At 43.5% G+C, this 21,792-nt stretch overlaps 2 long non-coding RNA genes across 2 annotated transcripts in view; both read left to right on the top strand.

The window, feature by feature from the left end:
- The window catches only part of LOC135239505 (uncharacterized), a 678,135-nt gene that overhangs the window by 540,087 nt on the left and 116,256 nt on the right, over nt 1-21,792 (top strand). The gene's annotated exons all lie outside the window — the stretch shown is intronic.
- LOC135241876 (uncharacterized) lies at nt 988-5,738 on the top strand. The gene is made up of 3 exons (XR_010326145.1): nt 988-1,142; nt 2,189-2,281; nt 4,475-5,738. It is a non-coding gene; the product is annotated as an uncharacterized LOC135241876 (long non-coding RNA).

Here is a 21,792-nt window from a genome sequence, read left to right as displayed (position 1 = left end):
GTTGACTTATATCCAGTTATAATTTTTGCTATCTAGCTAGACAAATTAAGATAAAAGCACAACTATAACGTTCTCATAAAAGCAAACTAGCAAGCTAACGTTATCGATAACATTGCCGTATGAAAGCAAACCTCCTAGCTAGCTAACGTTAGCTAGCTAGCTAAATGAATATAACCAGAAATAATCTAAAGGCACTCTAATTTAAGTGAACCTAACGTTAGTCAAATATTTGCATTGTCTGAACAGCAGGAAGGTGTGTCCTGTCAGATTTCTTTACGGGGTGTGGAAATAGGAGTGGTTACTGTATTCGTGACGTAGAAAAACGACAACTTTCTCAACCGGTTGAAAATAGGACGATGAATTTAAAACGCATATTTCTCCAAAAATACAGAACGGACATATTTAATACTTTTCTCATTGTGTTTCTTCAATGCCTCTTGTGCAAATAGCACATAAAACCGAGAAAGTGGGGAAATCACCATGGTACTCCTTTAAGGTTAGCTGTGTATATATTCCGCTTGGCCACAGTGAGTGAAACTAGACGATCCGAACGTATAGTTGCTATGTAAATTACGTCAAAAGGATTCAGCCTTGTTGTTTGCTACCTAAACTTCACAGTCACGACTTTATCATTGATGGAATTTTGGGAAAGTGCGAGCTAAAAGGCCACAAAACAGTCAATATATCACATTAATATTCCAAATATGTACAATTGCTGTTCACAATACGTTAATGTAAGGCTAAACTGGTATTTTAATCACAATAGCCTACTTATGTTAATTTTCCGAAAATGTATTTTTCGATTGTCCTCGCTAATTCAGGGTGATAGAAGACCCCCCGGTGTATTGACCACCCACCTTCCTCATCACAGCAGGTTTGTAATTTGTGTAACGATTACTTGCATTTAATTGTGGTAAGATATCAAGTATAGCCTATAGGCCTATAGTAGATAGATCAGAAGGGGACTTAGGTTGTCATTGTATTAGAGGACAACAGTTGTTGCAGCGTACTGCGCCAGTTTTTTTCTCTTTTTTTCTAGAGTCGGCTGGTCATTCAGCAGGCCTACCATTGGAGAAGGACTACAGTTGGTGCAGAAAGGGTTCCAGTTCTGCCCTCTACAGTTCGGTAGAGGCGTGGTACAGGTATGTAATTCATATTATACAGAATTTAGCATTTGAGCTGTTTCAACTTGGAAAAGTATTGTGTAAAGAATAAACCAGGACAGGCTGTCCCGTTATTGGAAAATAATGTACGACGGCGGTGGTGATACCAACAACTGTGGTAGTTCTATTTACACTATTGTTTAAGCGAAAACCTCTGGTCGTTAATTCTATGAAAACGGATTCTATCAAGAAAAAAATAGTTCATTCTCGTTTTATACCATACAATTAGCACCAATGTTGGTCATTTTTGTCATTAGCATACATTATTTAAGAAAACTGTATGAAACAATAACTCTATGAAATTCACCCTAGCACTGTCTTGCATTTTAAATTGGTGTGGTCGTGCAGTGTAGACATAGCGTCTTTCTGAAACCGGGTTTGAATGCCAGCTAGCTTTATGATGGTTCGACGTCACTCGTCATCTGGCTAATATTAAAATTCTGGGTTTTAGGTCAGAATCGTTTCAAGTCATGGTTGTTATTATCCCGGCTAGCTAGTCAGCTAACTACAGAATTATATTCAAAACAGCGGTTACTATGAACGCAATCGTTCACAAAGATACGGATGAAAATGCATCCCGTAGCCATGAGTTAAATACGGGAACGCCTATTCTACTGTCCAGGTAGGTTAAGGGACGATTCCGTATTTTGCAGGATGATTGGCGACCCTAAATAAAGCTAGCAACAGTAACTAGAAATGTGATTCAATGTTGTCATGAATTGTGAAATTGGACATTGAAAACAGGAGGGGATGTAACAACAATTCAAATTCTAAAGAGCAAAATTGGTGTTTTAACTGCTTTAGAATGCTGTATTTTGTAGCACATTGATTTTAGAACTGTTAAAAGGCCAAGGTGTCCCTTTACTGAGAATTAATGCCCAACCTTGGACCAAACAGAATTGAATATTCAGCCAAGCCCTTGTATAAATATAATTAAGAGATTCATTGTATTAGATTCGTTGAATTACTTTAAAGAGGCATGTCACCCATTTTAAGAATTCACATATGTTCTTCCTGTGCCCCAGGGCAGTTCAGGAGTTATTGGAGAAGGACTACATTTGGTGCAGAAAGAGTGTTCCAGTTCTGCCCTCAAAAGTTCGGTAGAGGCGTGGTTACAGGTATGTAATTAGTATTATACAGAAGTCAGCATTTGAGCTGTTTCACCTGGGAAAATTATTATCTGTGAGGAATAAACCACAACGGGCTGTCCCGTTATTGTAAAATAATGTACGATGGGGTGGTACCACTGAAGTAGGCTACAATATTTTCTGATAACAGGACAGCCCGGATCGGGTTATTCCACTTATACTCCACTCTTACTGTGCCCCAGGACAGTTCAGTCAGTATGTGTGAACATGCACCACTCTCTCCTAAAGCTAGAAATTGGAGAGAGAACCCTCCAATCAGTGATGTCAGCATTTGAGCTGTTTTAACTGGGAAAATTATCTATATAATTAAGAGATTCACTATATTAGATTTGTTGAATTATTTTAAAGGTGAATGTTACCCATTTTAAGAATTCACATGTGTTACTGTGCCCCAGGACAGTTCAGTCAGTATGTGAACACCCACCACTCTCTCCTAAAACTAGAAATTGGAGAGACAACCCTCCAATCGGTGATGTCATTGGGATGTAAAATCTGGAGCTGCTCTATAGACAATGAATGGGGCTCTGAGTTTATGAGGCTATAAAATGTTTGTGAGCTCTTGCACCCAAATGAGGATTCAATTCTGGTTCAGACCTTCTAGCAATGCTAGATTATAAATGTATTTTGGGTATTAGAGCTCACATAGACATTGTATGGCCTCACAAAGTCAGAGCCTCATTCACTGTCTATGGAGCAGCCCAGATTTACATCTAAGTTGTCTCATGTAGAGACTAAGATTTCGCGATGCGGAAAAGCGGACGGAATCGCGGGATCCAGTCATAAAATGGAATTAACGGTAAAACGTTAAATCTCATGGAATTTAACATGTTTCTGATTAAATTAATCAAAAGCCGTTATAAATTATTGTGAACAGTGTAACAGCACTCCTCATGTGATATTGCTTAAATAAAATGAGGAAGAGAACATTTCCCGTTTTGGGAGTTGTGTGTGTGGCAGGGTTTTGCGTCGCGCGACTGCGTTCAACACCTCAACGAACCTAGAAAAATAGACTCCTCACAGACAAGCGTGAGGCACTCATTGTAGTATAACTACCTTCAAAATAATAGCAGTACGTCGGATATGAAAAAGAAAGCTTTCTTTATAATGGAAAACAGTTGACGTACATTTTATACTTACAAACAATAAACTAGCGCTAAGTTATTCACTTGGCATTTACGTCTCAGTCGCATATGAAAGCGAAACAAAAAAACGGTCACTTTCTTCCTACTTTCCAGCCGCAAGGGATTCTGGTACTTGCAGTTTTTCAACCATTCTTTTGCCAATACAACGGAGAAATGCATCTCTAATCAATATCAATCCAACGTAATACAAATGAAATGTATTTCTGTTTAACTCTTAACTGTAAATAATATAGATATACTTTTAACAGCTTTCAGTGAATTACAATAAATTAACCATGTAACCTATTAAGTTAGCTACAACACTCACTGAGCTGAACACAAAGAGGCTGACAATCATGTATTTCAATAGAGATGTCTCTGAGAGATGGAAAACAGACACAGATAGCTCTGTTCATTAAGTTCTTTAAATTGTGTTCATTGCTACAACAGATTTTTTTTCAGATGTTTTCATTGTGAAGCTCTTTTGTGCAGCACTTTACTTGACTAAAATTAGCAATGTTTTGTTTTGGATTAAGCTATTTTGTGCATTGTTGTGTTCATTGTTATATATATTGTCATATTTTCATTTGATTAAGGATAATAAATTATTACATTGTGTCTGATCAAATGGATTCATAAAACAATTTTTGATGATAAAATGGGATTAAACCATAAAACACAGAATCCAGAAAAATTACAAACACGGTAAACACGGAATTTGGGAAAACATAAAACGGAATTCAGAAAAAAATAAAACGGATTTCATAGAGCCCTACAAATGTCACCAGCAGTGGCTTTATTTCGTCACACAAGGGTCTGACAACATTTAAGACATATTCTAACATTAATTTGCTCCTAAAACAATATTAAACTTATCCAAAAGTGTTTATTGGTTTTCCCTGCTGTGTTCATCAGGTCTGTACTGCTCTGCTCATTACTAGATACAGTATTTAAAGGCAAATAAGATGATTACATAATTTCCTGGTTAGTGTTAACATTTAAAAACTCATCTTATTTGTCCATTATCTATCACATCATTTAGTGATAACATCATGCCACGCCGAGGGAAGAGATCTGAGGCTGCAAAGCAACGCTGGGCTAAGTTGGACCTTTCAGACCCTCGGTTTCAGAGTCCAGAACTACAAAGTAGCGTTGCAGTCATGGAGGTATGTGACAGGGAGTGTAAACAGGAGGTGTGTTGTCTACCGGTGGTGTCATCCCCATGCACAGCTCAGTATTATGCACAACCTGAGGTTCAAGAGGTCAACAGCAATGTGCAGGTCATAGACCTTTCTGAAAATTATAGTGTACAAGAATCATGCGCCCCACCACCCTCTGTGATATCTGTGCTGGCGTCCCATAGTCAGGATCATAGTGGCTATGAGCCTGAGTCAAGGAATCGTCAGTGTACATGCATGGCTCTGACATTTCTAGCACACCAGAATGAGGGTCATGACTTGAAGGAGGCTGATCTTGACAAGATACTGGACAAGGGAGACAGTCTGTATAAGAGAACTATAAAACAGCTAAAAAGTGAAAAGAGGTTCCGCAACTACTATTTGACCTTGGAGGAAACACCACTCACTGTCGCAACTGAGCACCATGAGTACAGGGTGCAAAGATCTCCAGTGGAAATGGGATTCATGAGAGACAAGGGAGATCCTGGCACAGAGGATTGGTTTCAAAATCTTCGCACAAGACTTCAGTGTCTGTCTGTAGGTGTTACACATGCACTGCTTACAGTATCACCATATACCATTGCCGTGTTCAGAGACCAGTCTGGGAGATATGGACTGTTTGACTCTCATAACAGAAATGCTGATGGGCTACCTGAGCATGGGGGAAAAGCTGTAATGATGACCTTCACGCATTTGGATGATCTAATTGAAAAGATTGATCATTTGAATGCCTTGCTACATGGTGGGTCTATTGACAAAAAACAGTTTGACTTCATGCCGGTGACATTTGCACATGCAAAGGCTTTGTCACACCGTTTGCCTTCCCTACAAGTGCAATCTGACAACCCGCATGACAGAAGGCCTGCGGAGGTGAAGGTGACACCAACTACCAAACATGAAACAGATACTGGACTCCCAACCAGCCAACATTCTCTGCAGTCAGTCAATGCACTGTCCACACACGTGATATCAAAGGCTACACAGGTTACAACATCTAAAAAACTCAGTAAACGGCAAAGAAAAAAACAAATGAAGAAACAAAGAAAAGACACACAGCTGTGTGTAATGATATCTGCCACTGGTAAAAAACAAACATCTCAGAGAGAGCGATACAGAAGAGAAGCAGATTTCAGGTGAAGAAGAAGAACATAAAATCATACAATGAGATACAAACAGATCCACATTTCGGATAAAGAAGAAGGAACATAAAGGAGATACAAACAGATCACATTTCAGAGAGAAACAGAAGGAATCACAAACAAGATACAAAAACGATCCACATTTTAGGATGAAGCAGAAGGAATCCATAAAGAGGAGATACAAAACAGATCCACATTTCAGGATGAAGCACAAGGAATCAAGAGGAGATACAAACAGATCCACATTTCAGGATGAAGCAGAAGGAATCAGAGGAGATACAAAACAGATCCACATTTCAGGATGAAGCAGAAGGAATCATACGAGGAGATAAAAACAGATCCACATTTCAGGATGAAGCAGAAGGAATCCATAACGAGGAGATACAAAACAGATCCACATTTCAGGATGAAGCAGAAGGAATCCATAACGAGGAGATACAAAATGGATCCACATTTCAGGATGAAGCAGAAGGAATCCATGGCGAGGAGATACAAAACAGATTCACATTTCAGGATGGCCCATAAGCTGCGCTGTTCATTGAAAATAAGAATAAAATACAGAGAGGTGAATAAAGTCATGCTTCAAAAGCGCATTGATGAAAAAAATAGGCTACTTCAGAGAGCTATAGCCACTTTCCAGGAACACATTAAAGCTGGGCCAACTTTTGTATGCACAATGTGCCATCGCACCCTTTTCCCCAATCAAGTGCGATTTTGCCATCGATCTAATTACAAGAAGAATCCACGTGAGGTTGCTGCCTGTTTGACAGGGAAATATGTTCATGAGTGTGACTGTCAATGTGGAGGCCCAGATCAGTGCACTGTGCCTGATGAAAGGAGAAAGGAGTGGATTTGTTACACCTGTGATTCCCATTTAAAGGCAGGAAACAGATCATGCATAGCTGTGGCGAACAACTTGGAGCTGGCACCCATCCCCCCAGAACTCTGCAATTTGAATGTGCTGGAAAGACAACTCTTAGCCAAAATGCTGCCATTTGCCAAGATTGTCACACTTCCTAAAGGTCGACAGACAGCTGTACATGGTGCTGTCGTCTGTGTTCCATCTGAGGTGGAAACCACAGTGAACATCTTACCCAGGCTGCCCAGCTCATCCCATTTGTATAGAGTGAAGCTAAAAAGACGTCTGAATTACAAAGGCCATCAGCACTTTCACACTGTAAATATGAGAAATGTAGTAGCGGGCTTGTCCAAACTCATTGATACACACCCCGAGTACAGAGACATTTCAATTAGAGATAATGCAGCAATGTATAATGAAACTATTGAAGACCTGCTACAAGACCCACCCATTGATGACAACATAGAGCAAAATCAACCAAATTATGTCATGGAATTTGACAGTTGTGATGAGACCGAAATGATGGAGATACAAGACTGTATTGAAAATGTCAATCCATCGCAGGTGCAGCATGCAAGCTCAACATCTGCTAACGAGCAACATGAAAGTCAGGATAAACAACCACCTAGTGCAGAGGATGAGCAAGCTGCACTGAGACCTGGAGTGGGCCTAGATAGTTGCTTGCAACCAGCTGACATTGGACACGAGACATTGACATATGGTGATGGCATATTCAGCATTGCCCCTGCACAAGGAAACAAGCCTGTCAGCTTCTTCAGGGTCCCTAAACTTGAAGCAATGGCCTTCCCTGTTCAGTTCCCTACTGGAGAGAATACATTGGATGCGGCAAGAAAAGTCAAACTATCCCCAAGCATGTATTTCAACGCAAGACTTTTCTGTGTTGACAATCGTTTTGCAAGAGACCAAAGCTACCTGTTCTTTGCACAGTTTGTCACAGAGACACACATGGCCAAAAACAGCATGTCCATTCAGTTAAGGAAAGGTAAACCCATTACCCGGGATGGACGCAAAATAAACAATAAGATGTTACAGGACAAGCGTGAGGTTGAGAGACTGGTGAGAAACAGAGATGCAACAAGATTCATGCAACCACTGAGAGGGACTCCAGCTTACTGGGAGAAAACTCTTAAGGATTTGTTTGCCATGGTCAGACAATTGGGGACGCCTACCTTTTTTCTGACCTTCTCTGCCGCAGAATTCCGATGGCCGGAATTTATAACTGCAATCAAATCGCAGCAAGGTCAACGGGTGAATTTTGATGAGCTGGACTGGGCTGAAAAATGTGACATTCTCAGAAGCAACCCAGTGACCACCATGCGTATGTTTGACAAGCGAGTTGAAGCTCTGATGAGAGAACTGCTGCTGTCTCCTGCTCATCCAATTGGTCAGGTTATCGATTTCTTTTACCGGGTAGAATTTCAGGCCAGAGGGAGCCCTCATATACATATGCTGTGTTGGGTAGAAGGAGCTCCGGTCTTTGGAGAAGACCCCGACCACAGAATATGCAAGTTTGTGGACCGCTACATCTCATGCCAGTTGCCTGACGTAGACAAACAACCGTTACTTCACAGCAAAGTCACAGAGGTTCAAATGCACAGCAGAACTCATTCCAAGTCCTGCAAGAAAGGTAAAAGGGCATGCAGATTTGGATTTCCAAAACCACCTATGCGAGAAACACGAATAACTTACCCGAAGCCAGAAAGTGACAAAGACGAGGGTGAAGGTACAAGTAAAACAAAAAACAAAGCAATGAAAAGAGCAAAGCAAAATGGCAAAGGACATACAATGACAACACAAGCAGCCATGAATAAACTCAAACCACTGTGGGATCTGCTGAACGACTCCAAAGCACAAGTGGACAACTTGTCTCAGCTACTGGCACAGTGTAATTTGACTTACGACGAGTACAGCTCGTGTGTTGAGGAAATGACGAATGCAAGCGTCATTGTAATGAAGCGTGAAGTTAAGGACTGCTGGGTGAATAACTACAATCCACATTTGCTGACAGCCTGGAATGCCAACATGGACATCCAGTACATTCTTGATGAGTATGCTCTCCTCATGTACATGCTCAGCTACATAACCAAGCCAGAACATGAGATGAGTGAATATCTCGGAAAAATAATCAGTGACCTAGGCCCAGAAAGTGTGCCTGAACGAGAGGAAATGAAACAAATCCTTCAAGCCTACTCAAAACACAGAGAAGTCAGCGCTCAGGAGGCTGTGGCGCGTACGTGCAGCCTGAAAATGAAGATGTGCTCACGTGATGTTGTGTTCCTGCAAACAGATGAGAACGCACTAAGAATGAGTCTCCCGCTCGGCATGCTGCAGAACAAACCAGAAGATTCTGAGAATGTGTGGTATTTGTCAGGTATTCCCGACAAATACAGAGCCAGACCCGAAACACCAGAGTTTGAAAACATGTGTCTAGCTGAATTTGCATCCAATTACAGGATTGTCTATGGGAAGGAGGCAAAAGGCAAGAAGCGTATTATGCTGTTGAATGACATGGGAGTCATTCAGAAACGCACAAGAGGGAAGGCCGCAGTTATCAGATATGCTCGCTTTTCGGAAAAGAAGCAACCAGAGAAATTCTACGGCAACTTGCTTAAACTCTACCTCCCCCATCGCTCAGAGTCATCACTGAAAACAAACACTTTCCCCACACACCAAGAGTTTTACAAGTCTGCCTGTGTGACATTACCTGGATTGGACATTATCTGCCCCGTGACTGCAATTGTTACACACAACAGAAAGAAATTTGAGAAACACAGTAAAGCGGTGGACAAAGCCATGGAGGACTTCATGAAGCATGGCCCTATTGAAGATGCATGGGCTAACTTTGCACCAGAAAGTGAGTTGGTTCAGTTGGAATGTATCGCTGAACGAAACGAAGATGACCTGAATGAGGACGAACAAGATGATGTCCCAGAGTACAGCCATCATGAAACTGGTGGAGTGATGCCGGCTGTGAAGGCCCCGCCAATGAGCCCTGATTTACTGCGCACAATGTGTCAAAACCTCAACCGGACACAAGCTTCCATATTTTACTCTGTTCGTGACTGGTGTATTGAACGTGTATGTGGCTTAAACCCTGAACAGTTCTTTTACTTTGTCACTGGTGGTGCTGGCACTGGCAAATCACACCTCATAAAGTGCATCTATGGTGAGGCAACAAGGATACTCCGTCAACTCCCCAGACTGTATGAGGAAGTGGACATATCCATGCCAACTGTTCTACTGACTGCATTTACAGGCACTGCAGCATACAACATTTCAGGCAACACTTTACATTCCCTCTTTAAGTTGCCAAGAAGCTTAAAGCCACCCTACCAAGGACTAGGAAATGCCTTGGATGAAGTGAGGGCACAGCTGTCAAATGCAGAGATTATCATTATTGATGAGGTGTCAATGATTTCAAAGCCCCTGTTTGCCTACGTCAACTGGAGATTGCAACAAATCAAAGGCAGTAAGAAACCGTTTGGTGGTATGTCAGTACTAGCGGTAGGAGACTTTTACCAGCTCCCCCCACTGGGAAAAAGTAAACCACTCTGCCTACTTGAGGAGGATACGGTTGACTTCTGGCAAAGCAACTTTCAGATGATCACGCTGACCGAGATCATGCGACAGAGAGATGATGCTGCATTTGCTGAGCTTTTGAATAGAATCAGAGTCAAGGAAAAGACAGATCCATTAAGTGACACTGACAAAGCTCTGCTTTCTCAGGCTGTGACCGACCCCACCCATTGCCCTAATGATGTCCTTCACATCTTTCCAACTAACAAAGAGGTTGCTGAGCACAATGCCAAAACTGTGTCTGCTCTCCATTCCCATGTTACGAACATAGATGCAGAGGATTACAAGAGAGATCCAAATACAGGAGAGATGAATAAACAACAAAAACCTTGTAAAGCACAGAAAAAAGATCTGCTTGACACACTACAAGTTGCAGAGGGTGCCCGTGTCATGATCACAAGGAACATCGATGTTGAAGATGGGCTAGTTAATGGGACGTTTGGCAAGATTGGTACAATAGTCACTCAGAAAAACAAAGATGCTACTACAGTAACCATGCTTGGGCTTGTGCTGGACAATGCACATGCAGGACAGAGATACCGTAAAAAAATATCTGGTGGTGCTGAGAACTTGGTGTACATAGAGAGGGTAGAGGAAAACCTGAGCAACAACAGAGTGGTTCGCAGGCAGTTTCCCCTCAAGCTAGCTTATGCATGCACAGCTCACAAAGTCCAAGGCATGACAACACAATCTGCAGTGGTTTCATTGAAACGGTCTTTGAATCAGGCATGGCCTACGTTGCTCTGAGTAGAACAACTTCACTACATGGCTTGCACATCATTGACTTCAATGAGAGAAAGATATTTGCTGATCCTGCAATCACAGCTTCCCTGGAATCCATGAAGAAAGCCTCTTTGGACAGTGTTATGCCACTCTTAAATTATGTGCAGTCTACAAACCAAGCACAGACATTAAAAATTGTCCACCACAACACGGAAGGATTACCGGCTCATATTCAGGACATCAAACGACATCATGAGTTGCGACTTGCAGATGTTCTATGTTTTACTGAAACTCACCTCTCTGGCTGTTTCGTTGCTGAAAGTCTCCAGTTGGATGGTTACAACATGTTCAAACGCAACAGACAGCAGTCGTACACAACCCTTCCTCAGATTGCAGTAAGACTTGGTGGCGGTGTGGCTATCTACGTGAGAGACCATTACCAGGCTTGTGAAATGCACTACCTGCAAAATGTGACCGACCTAGAGTTTGTGGTTGTCAAGGTTGAGTCCCCTGTCAAAGCTTTGATCACTGCTGTGTACAGACCACCGGACTACAATCTTCGGCAATTCCTACCAAACCTGCAGGCGCTTTTGGAGTCTTTAGAAATTATGAATCACCAGCCTATCATAGTCTGTGGAGATTTTAATGAGGATTTACTTTCCAGTTCAAAGAAGCCAATATCTGAACTGTTTAACACAAAAGGATATACACAACTGGTCAAGGCAGCCACCACTGACAAGAACACACTGTTGGATCACATTTACATCTCAAGCCCACAACAATGTCTACAGTCTGGGCTATTACGCACATATTACAGCTATCATAGTCCCATTTACTGTGTTTTGAACTGCAATCTTGACTCCAACTAATTTGTGGTCCCAAACTCCACTCCCACCTATTTAGTTGTTTGCGCAATGGGGTTTCTGAACTGCTGAGCGGGCCTTTTCAAGCCAGCAGTGTCAGTCCTCATCCCCTACGCTCAAAGACCTCCTCACCCAAACCACAGACCTGCTCAGAAGTGGTCTATTCCATAACCTTTTGGTTGCTTGCGCAATGCGATTTCTGAACTGCTGAGCGGGACTGTGACAGCTGCCTGTGTTGGATTTTCTGGGGGCATTGGTTCGTTGTTTGGAGGAGCTGAACACGCAGCGCCGAATAACGTTCTCGTCGTCCGTGGAGAATTCTGCCCAGGAGTCGGCCTTGTTCTCTGGAGGGACTTTTTGTTCACCGCACGTAGGAGCTGAACACGCAGCGACATGTTGGGGTTCGAATTGTCTTTCTGGAGTTCCGGGTAGATTATCTGGAGAAGGCAGTATCTTCTTAGTTTGTCTTTTTGGTATACTCCTGATTTTATAAAAAATTAATAATACAGTTCTTGACTTAAAAAAAAAAAAGAGAGGGAAAAAATGGGAGAAGATGCCTGCAGCCATCACAGGGCCTTTTCAAGCCAGCAGTGTAAGTCGTCATCCCCTATGCTCAAAGACCTCCTCACCACCTACAGCCAGTTTCTCACTCTGTAACTCAAGTACCCACTCCCGCCCAGAAATGGACTCTTCGCCACCATTGATGGGCAAACTGTCATTGTCTCACCTCAAAGACCTCCTCACCAAAACCACAAACCTGCTCATAAGTGGACTGTTCTGTGGCCTTTTGGTTGTTTGCGCAATGGGGTTTCTGAACTGCTGAGCGGGCCTTTTCAAGCCAGCAGTGTCAGTCCTCATCCCCTACGCTCAAAGACCTCCTCACCAGCTACAGCCAGTCTCTCACTCTGTAACTCAAGTAACCACTCCCGCCCAGAAATGGACTCTTCGCCACCATTGATGGGCAAACCGTCATTGCCTTACCTCAAAGACCTCCTCACCAAACCACAAACCTGCTCAGAAGTGGACTGTTCTGTGGCCTTTTGGTTGTTTGCGCAATGGGGTTTCTGAACTGCTGAGCGGGCCTTTTCAAGCCAGCAGTGTCAGTCCTCATCCCCTACGCTCAAAGACCTCCTCACCAGCTACAGCCAGTCTCTCACACTGTAATTCAAATAACCACTCCTGCCCAGAAATGGACTCTTCGCCACCATTGATGGGCAAACCGTCATTGCCTAACCTCAAAGACCTCCTCACCCAAACCACAAACCTGCTCAGAAGTGGACTGTTCTGTGGCCTTTTGGTTGTTTGCGCAATGGGGTTTCTGAACTGCTGAGCGGGCCTTTTCAAGCCAGCAGTGTCAGTCCTCATCCCCTACGCTCAAAGACCTCCTCACCAGCTACAGCCAGTCTCTCACACTGTAATTCAAATAACCACTCCTGCCCAGAAATGGACTCTTCGCCACCATTGATGGGCAAACCGTCATTGCCTAACCTCAAAGACCTCCTCACCCAAACCACAAACCTGTCAGAAAGTGGACTGTTCTGTGCCTTTTGGTTGTTTGCGCAATGGGGTTTCTGAACTGCTGAGCGGGCCTTTTCAAGCCAGCAGTGTCAGTCCTCATCCCCTACGCTCAAAGACCTCCTCACCAGCTACAGCCAGTCTCTCACTCTGTAACTCAAGTAACCACTCCCGCCCAGAAATGGACTCTTCGCCACCATTGATGGGCAAACCGTCATTGCCTAACCTCAAATACCTCCTCACCCAAACCACAAACCTGTTCAGAAGTGGACTGCTCTGTGACCTTTTGGTTGTTTGCGCAATGGGGTTTCTGAACTGCTGAGCGGGCCTTTTCAAGCCAGCAGTGTCAGTCCTCATCCCCTACGCTCAAAGACCTCCTCACCAGCTACAGCCAGTCTCTCACTCTGTAACTCAAGTAACCACTCCCGCCCAGAAATGGACTCTTCGCCACCATTGATGGGCAAACCGTCATTGCCTAACCTCAAAGACCTCCTCACCCAAACCACAAACCTGCTCAGAAGTGTGCTATTCCATAGCCTTTTGGTTGTTTGCGCAATGGGGTTTCTGAACTGCTGAGCGGGCCTTTTCAAGCCAGCAGTGTCAGTCCTCATCCCCTACGCTCAAAGACCTCCTCACCAGCTACAGCCAGTCTCTCACTCTGTAACTCAAGTAACCACTCCCGCCCAGAAATGGACTCTTCGCCACCATTGATGGGCAAACCGTCATTGCCTAACCTCAAAGACCTCCTCACCCAAACCACAAACCTGCTCAGAAGTGTGCTATCCTAGCCTTTTGGTTGTTTGCGCAATGGGGTTTCTGAACTGCTGAGCGGGCCTTTTCAAGCCAGCAGTGTCAGTCCTCATCCCCTACGCTCAAAGACCTCCTCACCAGCTACAGCCAGTCTCTCACTCTGTAACTCAAGTAACCACTCCCGCCCAGAAATGGACTCTTCGCCACCATTGATGGGCAAACCGTCATTGCCTACCTCAAAACCTCCTCACCCAAACCACAAACCTGTTCAGAAGTGGACTGCTCGTGGCCTTTTGGTTGTTTGCGCAATGGGGTTTCTGAACTGCTGAGCGGGCCTTTTCAAGCCAGCAGTGTCAGTCCTCATCCCCTACGCTCAAAGACCTCCTCACCAGCTACAGCCAGTCTCTCACTCTGTAACTCAAGTAACCACTCCCGCCCAGAAATGGACTCTTCGCCACCTTGATGGGCAAACCGTCATTGCCTAACCTCAAAGACCTCCTCACCCAAACCACAAACCTGCTCAGAAGTGTGCTATTCCATAGCCTTTTGGTTGTTTGCGCAATGGGGTTTCTGAACTGCTGAGCGGGCCTTTTCAAGCCAGCAGTGTCAGTCCTCATCCCCTACGCTCAAAGACCTCCTCACCAGCTACAGCCAGTCTCTCACTCTGTAACTCAAGTAACCACTCCCGCCCAGAAATGGACTCTTCGCCACCATTGATGGGCAAACCGTCATTGCCTAACCTAAAAGACCTCCTCACCCAAACCACAAACCTGCTCAGAAGTGTGCTATTCCATAGCCTTTTGGTTGTTTGCGCAATGGGGTTTCTGAACTGCTGAGCGGGCCTTTTCAAGCCAGCAGTGTCAGTCCTCATCCCCTATGCTCAAAGACCTCCTCACCGCTACAGCCAGTCTCTCACTCTTAACTCAAGTAACCACTCCCGCCCAGAAATGGACTCTTCGCCACCATTGATGGGCAAATCGTCATTACCTACCCTCAAAGACCTACTTTATCACTGCCTGAAAAACCTACCAAGTGCATCACCTACATCTCTGCCATCCTGTCAAATTGCCTCACCTCTGCTACTCGCATAACCTGCCTCACCAAGGCAGAATGTACCAGAGTAGAGAGAGTGAGAACTTTCCCTTTTGCTGTGACCTTGACGTGGTGGGAAAGCTTGCGTGCCCCAATGATCCTAGGTGCTATGCCAGCATGAGCAGATAGATGCTCAGGGTTTCAACCTTGCTGAACTAGACCCAGGTGAGAGGCCAGACTAACAACAGCAAACATACTCTGTCCTTGCAAATATTTTTGTAGGACACGGTAGCAAGGTCAGTAATTACACATGGTGGACGTCAAGAGCAAAACAGTTCTGGATATCCAACTGGTCCAGGTAAGGGAAATTGAAATCTCATCTTTTTCTATGCTCATATTGTGTATATATATATATGTCGCAAATCAGCTCGTTGCCGTGATGTTATAGCACAAACACAGTACTCGTGTCTCTGCTCATACTACAGGCACTGTTCACTCTGTTCAGCACAAAGTCGACTTAGCATTGGCGGCAACCACACTTCACAATTTCTGCAGGAATTGTCTAGTTAGTGTGGTTGGCCCCTAGGGGAGGCACACTTAGCACTATTATTATTCCGGGACCTTTTTTTGAATATTATATAGTGTGGTTGCCTTAGGGCAACTACACTATTATTATTGCACATATTTATTAGTGTGGTTGCCTTAGGGCAACTACACTATTATTATTATTGCCCAACTATATTATTATTGCACATTATTATTATTATTTTATTTCACCCTTTTTTGGACCGCTACTCCTCCCAGAGTTTTCGCACCACATACACGTGCAATATGTCAAATCGAGCGGCTTGATCGGGAATGGTGTGCTATTACTTTTGGAAATTTGGTGACGGTTTTTGAAAAATTTGAATTTTTGTGGCAATTTTTCCCATAGAGAATGAATGGCGGAATGTTCACCTTTGTGATGTCACAATGCTCTGTCTTCTCACCCTTGTGATGTCACAATGTCTGTCTTCTAGCAGCAGTACTCTGGTCTCTCTCTAGATTTGAACATTCTGCCATTCATCTCTATGGGGAAAAATTGCCCACAAATTGTGCAATGCCTCATTGGACATGGTAGAGAGTCCTTTGTCCATTGGTGGAGATCAGCCTCGCCCCCCTTCCTGATTGGCCGATGTTTGATATTTCATAACTTTTGAACCGTTTGTCATAGAGAACTATGGGTCGCGTCATTGGACTCAGTAAAGACCTAGCAACCGCCTAGAACTCCATAGCAACCCCTAGCAACATCCTAGCAACCACCTAAAACCCTAGCAACACCTGCACCCTAGCACACTGAACCATAGCAACCACCTAGCAACACACTAGCAACCACCTAACTCCATAGCAACGCCTAGCAACACCTAGCAACCACCTATAACTCCATAGCAACCACCTAGCAACACCCTAGCAACCACCTGAAACCCTAGCAACCACCTAGCAACACCCTAGCAACACCACTAGCAACCCTAGCAACACCATAGCAACACTAGAACACCATAGCAACACCTAGCAACACCCTAGCAACCACCTAGCAACCACCTAGCAACACCTAGCAACCCTAGCAACCACCCAGAACTCCATAGCAACCACTAGCAACACCTAGCAACCCCTAGAACCCATAGCAACCACCTAGCAACACCATAGCAACCACCTAGAACTCCATAGCAACCACCTAGCAACACCCTAGCAACCACTAGAAACCCATAGCAACCCCTAGCAACACCCTAGCAACACCTAGAACTCCATAGCAACCACCTAGCAACACCTAGCAACCGCCTAGAACTCCATAGCAACCCCTAACACCTAGCAACCCCTAGAACTCCATAGCAACCACCTAGCAACACCCTAGCAACCCCTAGAACTCCATAGCAACCACCTAGCAACACCTAGCAACCACCTAGAACTCCATAGCAACCACCTACCTAGCAACACCTAGCAACACCTAGAACCCTAGCAACCACCTAGCAACACACCATAGCAACCACCTAGAACTCCATAGCAACCACCTAGCAACACCTAGCAACCACCTAGAACTCCATAGCAACCACCTAGCACACCCTAGCAACCCTAGAATCCATAGCAAACCCCTAGCAACACCTAGCAACCACCTAGAACTCCATAGCAACCACCTAGCAACACCTAGCAACGCCTAGAACTCCATAGCAACCACCTAGCAACACCTAGCAACCACCTAGAACTCCATAGCAACCACCTAGCAACACCTAGCAACCACCTGAACTCCATAGCAACCACCTAGCAACACCTAGCAACCACCTAGAACCCATAGCAACACAGCACACCTAGCAACACTTGGAACACCATAGCAACCACCTAGCAACACCCTAGCAACCACCTAGAACTCCATAGCAACCACCTAGCAACACCCTAGCAACCGGCTAGAACTCCATAGCAACCACCTAGCAACACCCTAGCAACAGCCTAGAACTCCATAGCAACCACCTAGCAACACCCTAGCAACCACCTGGAACACCATAGCAACCACCTAGCAACACCCTAGCAACCACCTGTAACACCATAACAACTGCCTAGCAACACTATAGAAACAATGTAGCAACATGCTAGCAACCCCCTAGCATCACCCTAGCAACCACCTATAACTCCATAGCAACCACCTACCAACATCTTAGCAGCCACCTAGAATACCCTAGCAACACCCTAGCAACTGCCTATAACTCCACAGCAAATGCCTAGCAACACCCTAGCAACCGGCTATAACTCCATAGCAACCACCTAGCAACACCCTAGCAACAACCTGGAACACCATAACAACTGCCTAGCAACACCCTAGTAACCGCCTAGAACTCCATAGCAACCACCTACCAACCACTTAGCATACCCTAGCAACCACCTAGCAATGCCCTAGCGACCGCCTAGAATTCCATGAAACCACTTAGAACTCCATAGAACCACCTAGCAACACCCTAGCAACTGCCTCAGACATCATAGCAACTACCTACCACTGTTCACTCCGTTCAGCACAAAGTCGATTTTGCGTTGGCGGCAACCACACTTCACAATTTCTGCAGGAATTGTCTAGTTGCACATATTATTTATTTATTATTATTATTCCACCCATTTTTTGGACCGCTACTCCTCCCAGAGTTTTCACACCACATACACGTGCCATATGTCAAAATGACCGGCTTCTTTGGGAATCGTGTGCTATTACTTTGTGGAAAGTTTCGCTGCACGGTTTTTGAGAAATATTAATTTTTATGCCCAATTTTTCCCCATAGAGATGAATGGAGAAGGTGACGTCATTCATATGCGAACGGTGAAGTTACAGCATTGGTCGGCTTTGCACACGTGATGCGTTCAGCTCTACGGTCTCAGCAGCCAGGATAGGAAATAGCTGATTGCGGAAGTGAAAGAACGATATTCAAAATGAAAAATTACAAATGAAAACGCTGTCAGCTAGGTATATCAACAAACATATGGCTTAGGCATACCCGAAGTCCTCAATAATAATAGTATTTCACGAGATATTACGCAAATTCGTTGACGACGTTTCGTCACATGCAGCGTCTTAGAATGCTAGTGCTAACAAACAGTCATGGCTTTAATGCGATAATGAGAGCACTTTCGGTTGACCTAAAAAAACGATATTAAAAAACCAAAAACAGACGTGCTGTTATACCTGGTTAGAAAGCTTATGCTCTCAGCTACTGAATAAACGAATTTTCAAACAAGCCAGACTTTGCGTATTTGCATGCTAGTGCTAACAAAGAGCGAATACGTTCTATGACATGATGACATAGCTTTCGGTTGACCTAAAAAAACGATATTAAAAAAACAAAAATAGACGTGCTGATATATCTGGTTAGAAAGCTTATGCTCTCAGCTACTGAATAAACGAATTTTCAAACAAGCCAGACTTTACTGAAAAGTGCAACAACGCCGTCAACAAAACGCGTGCAGCAGCTTCAGGTCCGGTCTTACTCCAGAAAAAGACGTCAGCTTGTAATACCACACATACTGCATTGAGTGCTCTGTAAGTTTGTAGTACAAACTGCCTTTATCTACACATCGTCGATCTAATAGGTGAGAGAATAAGCTTTCTAACAATGTATAATATGTCAATTTTGACTTTTGTAATACCGTTTTATGTTCCAGCGAGTTGGAAATTTTGGTCTCTTTATAACTGCATTACGCATTCAGCTAGTGAAAGCAACGCTTTCTCACCCCAACGCATTTGCTACAGTACACAACTCCGCTCGCTTGTTCATGCACCCCTCGTTATAACAGAAGTTACTAGTACTGGCTACCAGCCGATGCTTATTCACAGAAGCCGTATGCAACTATTTAACACATTTCTCGCCTCATTTTCTTTCTTAGAAATTTGGGTCGGCTAACACGTAATAGGCTTACCTCTGTCTATGAGTTGGTATCTAAGGTAACAGATTAAACTCTGAATTGCAGCCCAGTTAAATGTTTTTATTTGAATGGTACAAATGAGCTGAACTTAACTTAACACCATCAATCAATCAAATTAATCTCCCTAGCCCTGTCTTGATTTTTAAAATGGTGCGGTGGCGCAGTGTACATATAGGGTTTTTCTAGACCCTCTTAACTGGCCAGCTAGCTTTGTGATTCGCCGTCACTCGTCACAGCATACTGTGCGTAAAACCTGATCTCAAGTATTGATGAAGGGTTCATTTAGCTCTGAATATGCGTGTTGCATATCAACTCGTTGCCGTGATGTTATAGCATGTATACCACACTCTGTCTCTGCTTATACTACAGAAACTGTTCGCTCCGTTCAGCACAAAGTCCACTTTGCGTTGGCGGCAACCACACTTCACAATTTCTGCAGGAATTGTCTAGTTAGTGTGGTTGCCTTAGGCAACTACACATTTATTAGTTCCACCATATAATATTAGTGGGTGCCTTATGGGAATGTGCTATTATTTTGCACATTTATTATTAATTATTTGTGGGTTCCATTAGGCGAACTCACTATTATTACTGCTGCTTCTACTTTTAGTGTGGTTGCCTTTAGGCACATACCTGTCTTTATTGCACATATCTGATTATTTATTATGGGTTGCCTTAGGCAACTACACTATTATTATTGCACATATATTATTATTATTATTATTTATTCACGCCGTTTTTGGACCGCTACTCCTCCCACAGTTTTCGCGTACATACACGTAAATATGTCAAATCGAGCGGCTTGATCGGGAATGGTGTGCTATTACTTTGTGGAAAGATTGGTTGCACGGTTTTCGTGTGCTATTACTTTGTGGAAAGTTTCGCTGCACGGTTTTTGAGAAATATTAATTTTTATGCCCAATTTTTCCCATAGAGATGAATGGAGAAGGTGACGTCATTCATATGCGAACGGTGAAGTTACAGCATTGGTCGGCTTTGCACACGTGATGCGTCAGCTCTACGGTCTCAGCAGGCAGGATAGGAAATAGCTGATTGCGGAAGTGAAAGAACGATATTCAAAATGAAAATTACAAATGAAAACGCTGTCAGCTAGGTATATCAACAAACATATGGCTTAGGCATACCCAGAAGTCCTCAATAATAATAGTATTTCACGAGAATTACGCTATTCGTTGACGACGTTCGTCACATGCAGCGTCTTAGAATGCTAGTGCTAACAAACAGTACATGGCTTTAATGCGATAATGAGAGCACTTTTCGGTTGACCTAAAAACGATATTAAAAACAAAAACAGACGTGCTGTTATACCTGGTTAGAAAGCTTATGCTCTCAGCTACTGAATAAACGAATTTTCAAACAAGCCAGACTTTGCGTATTTGCATGCTAGTGCTAACAAAGAGCGAATACGTTCTATGACATGATGACATAGCTTTCGGTTGACCTAAAAAAACGATATTAAAAAAACAAAAATAGACGTGCTGATATATCTGGTTAGAAAGCTTATGCTCTCAGCTACTGAATAAACGAATTTTCAAACAAGCCAGACTTTACTGAAAAGTGCAACAACGCCGTCAACAAAACGGTGCAGCAGCTTCAGGTCCGGTCTTACTCCAGAAAAAGACGTCAGCTTGTAATACCACACATACTGCATTGAGTGCTCTGTAAGTTTGTAGTACAAACTGCCTTTATCTACACATCGTCGATCTAATAGGTGAGAGAATAAGCTTTCTAACAATGTATAATATGTCAATTTTGACTTTTGTAATACCGTTTTATGTTCCAGCGAGTTGGAAATTTTGGTCTCTTTATAACTGCATTACGCATTCAGCTAGTGAAAGCAACGCTTTCTCACCCCAACGCATTTGCTACAGTACACAACTCCGCTCGCTTGTTCATGCACCCCTCGTTATAACAGAAGTTACTAGTACTGGCTACCAGCCGATGCTTATTCACAGAAGCCGTATGCAACTATTTTAACACATTTCTCGCCTCATTTTCTTTCTTAGAAATTTGGGTCGGCTAACACGTAATAGGCTTACCTCTGTCTATGAGTTGGTATCTAAGGTAACAGATTAAACTCTGAATTGCAGCCCAGTTAAATGTTTTTATTTGAATGGTACAAATGAGCTGAACTTAACTTAACACCATCAATCAATCAAATTAATCTCCCTAGCCCTGTCTTGATTTTTAAAATGGTGCGTGCGCAGTGTACATATAGGGTTTTTCTAGACCCTCTTAACTGGCCA

The sequence above is a fragment of the Anguilla rostrata genome, chromosome 1 (genome assembly GCF_018555375.3).
Source record: "Anguilla rostrata isolate EN2019 chromosome 1, ASM1855537v3, whole genome shotgun sequence".
Classification (NCBI taxonomy): Eukaryota; Metazoa; Chordata; class Actinopteri; order Anguilliformes; family Anguillidae; genus Anguilla; species Anguilla rostrata.
Note: the sequence above shows the minus strand (reverse complement) of the source record. Positions and strands in the feature narration are given on the sequence as shown.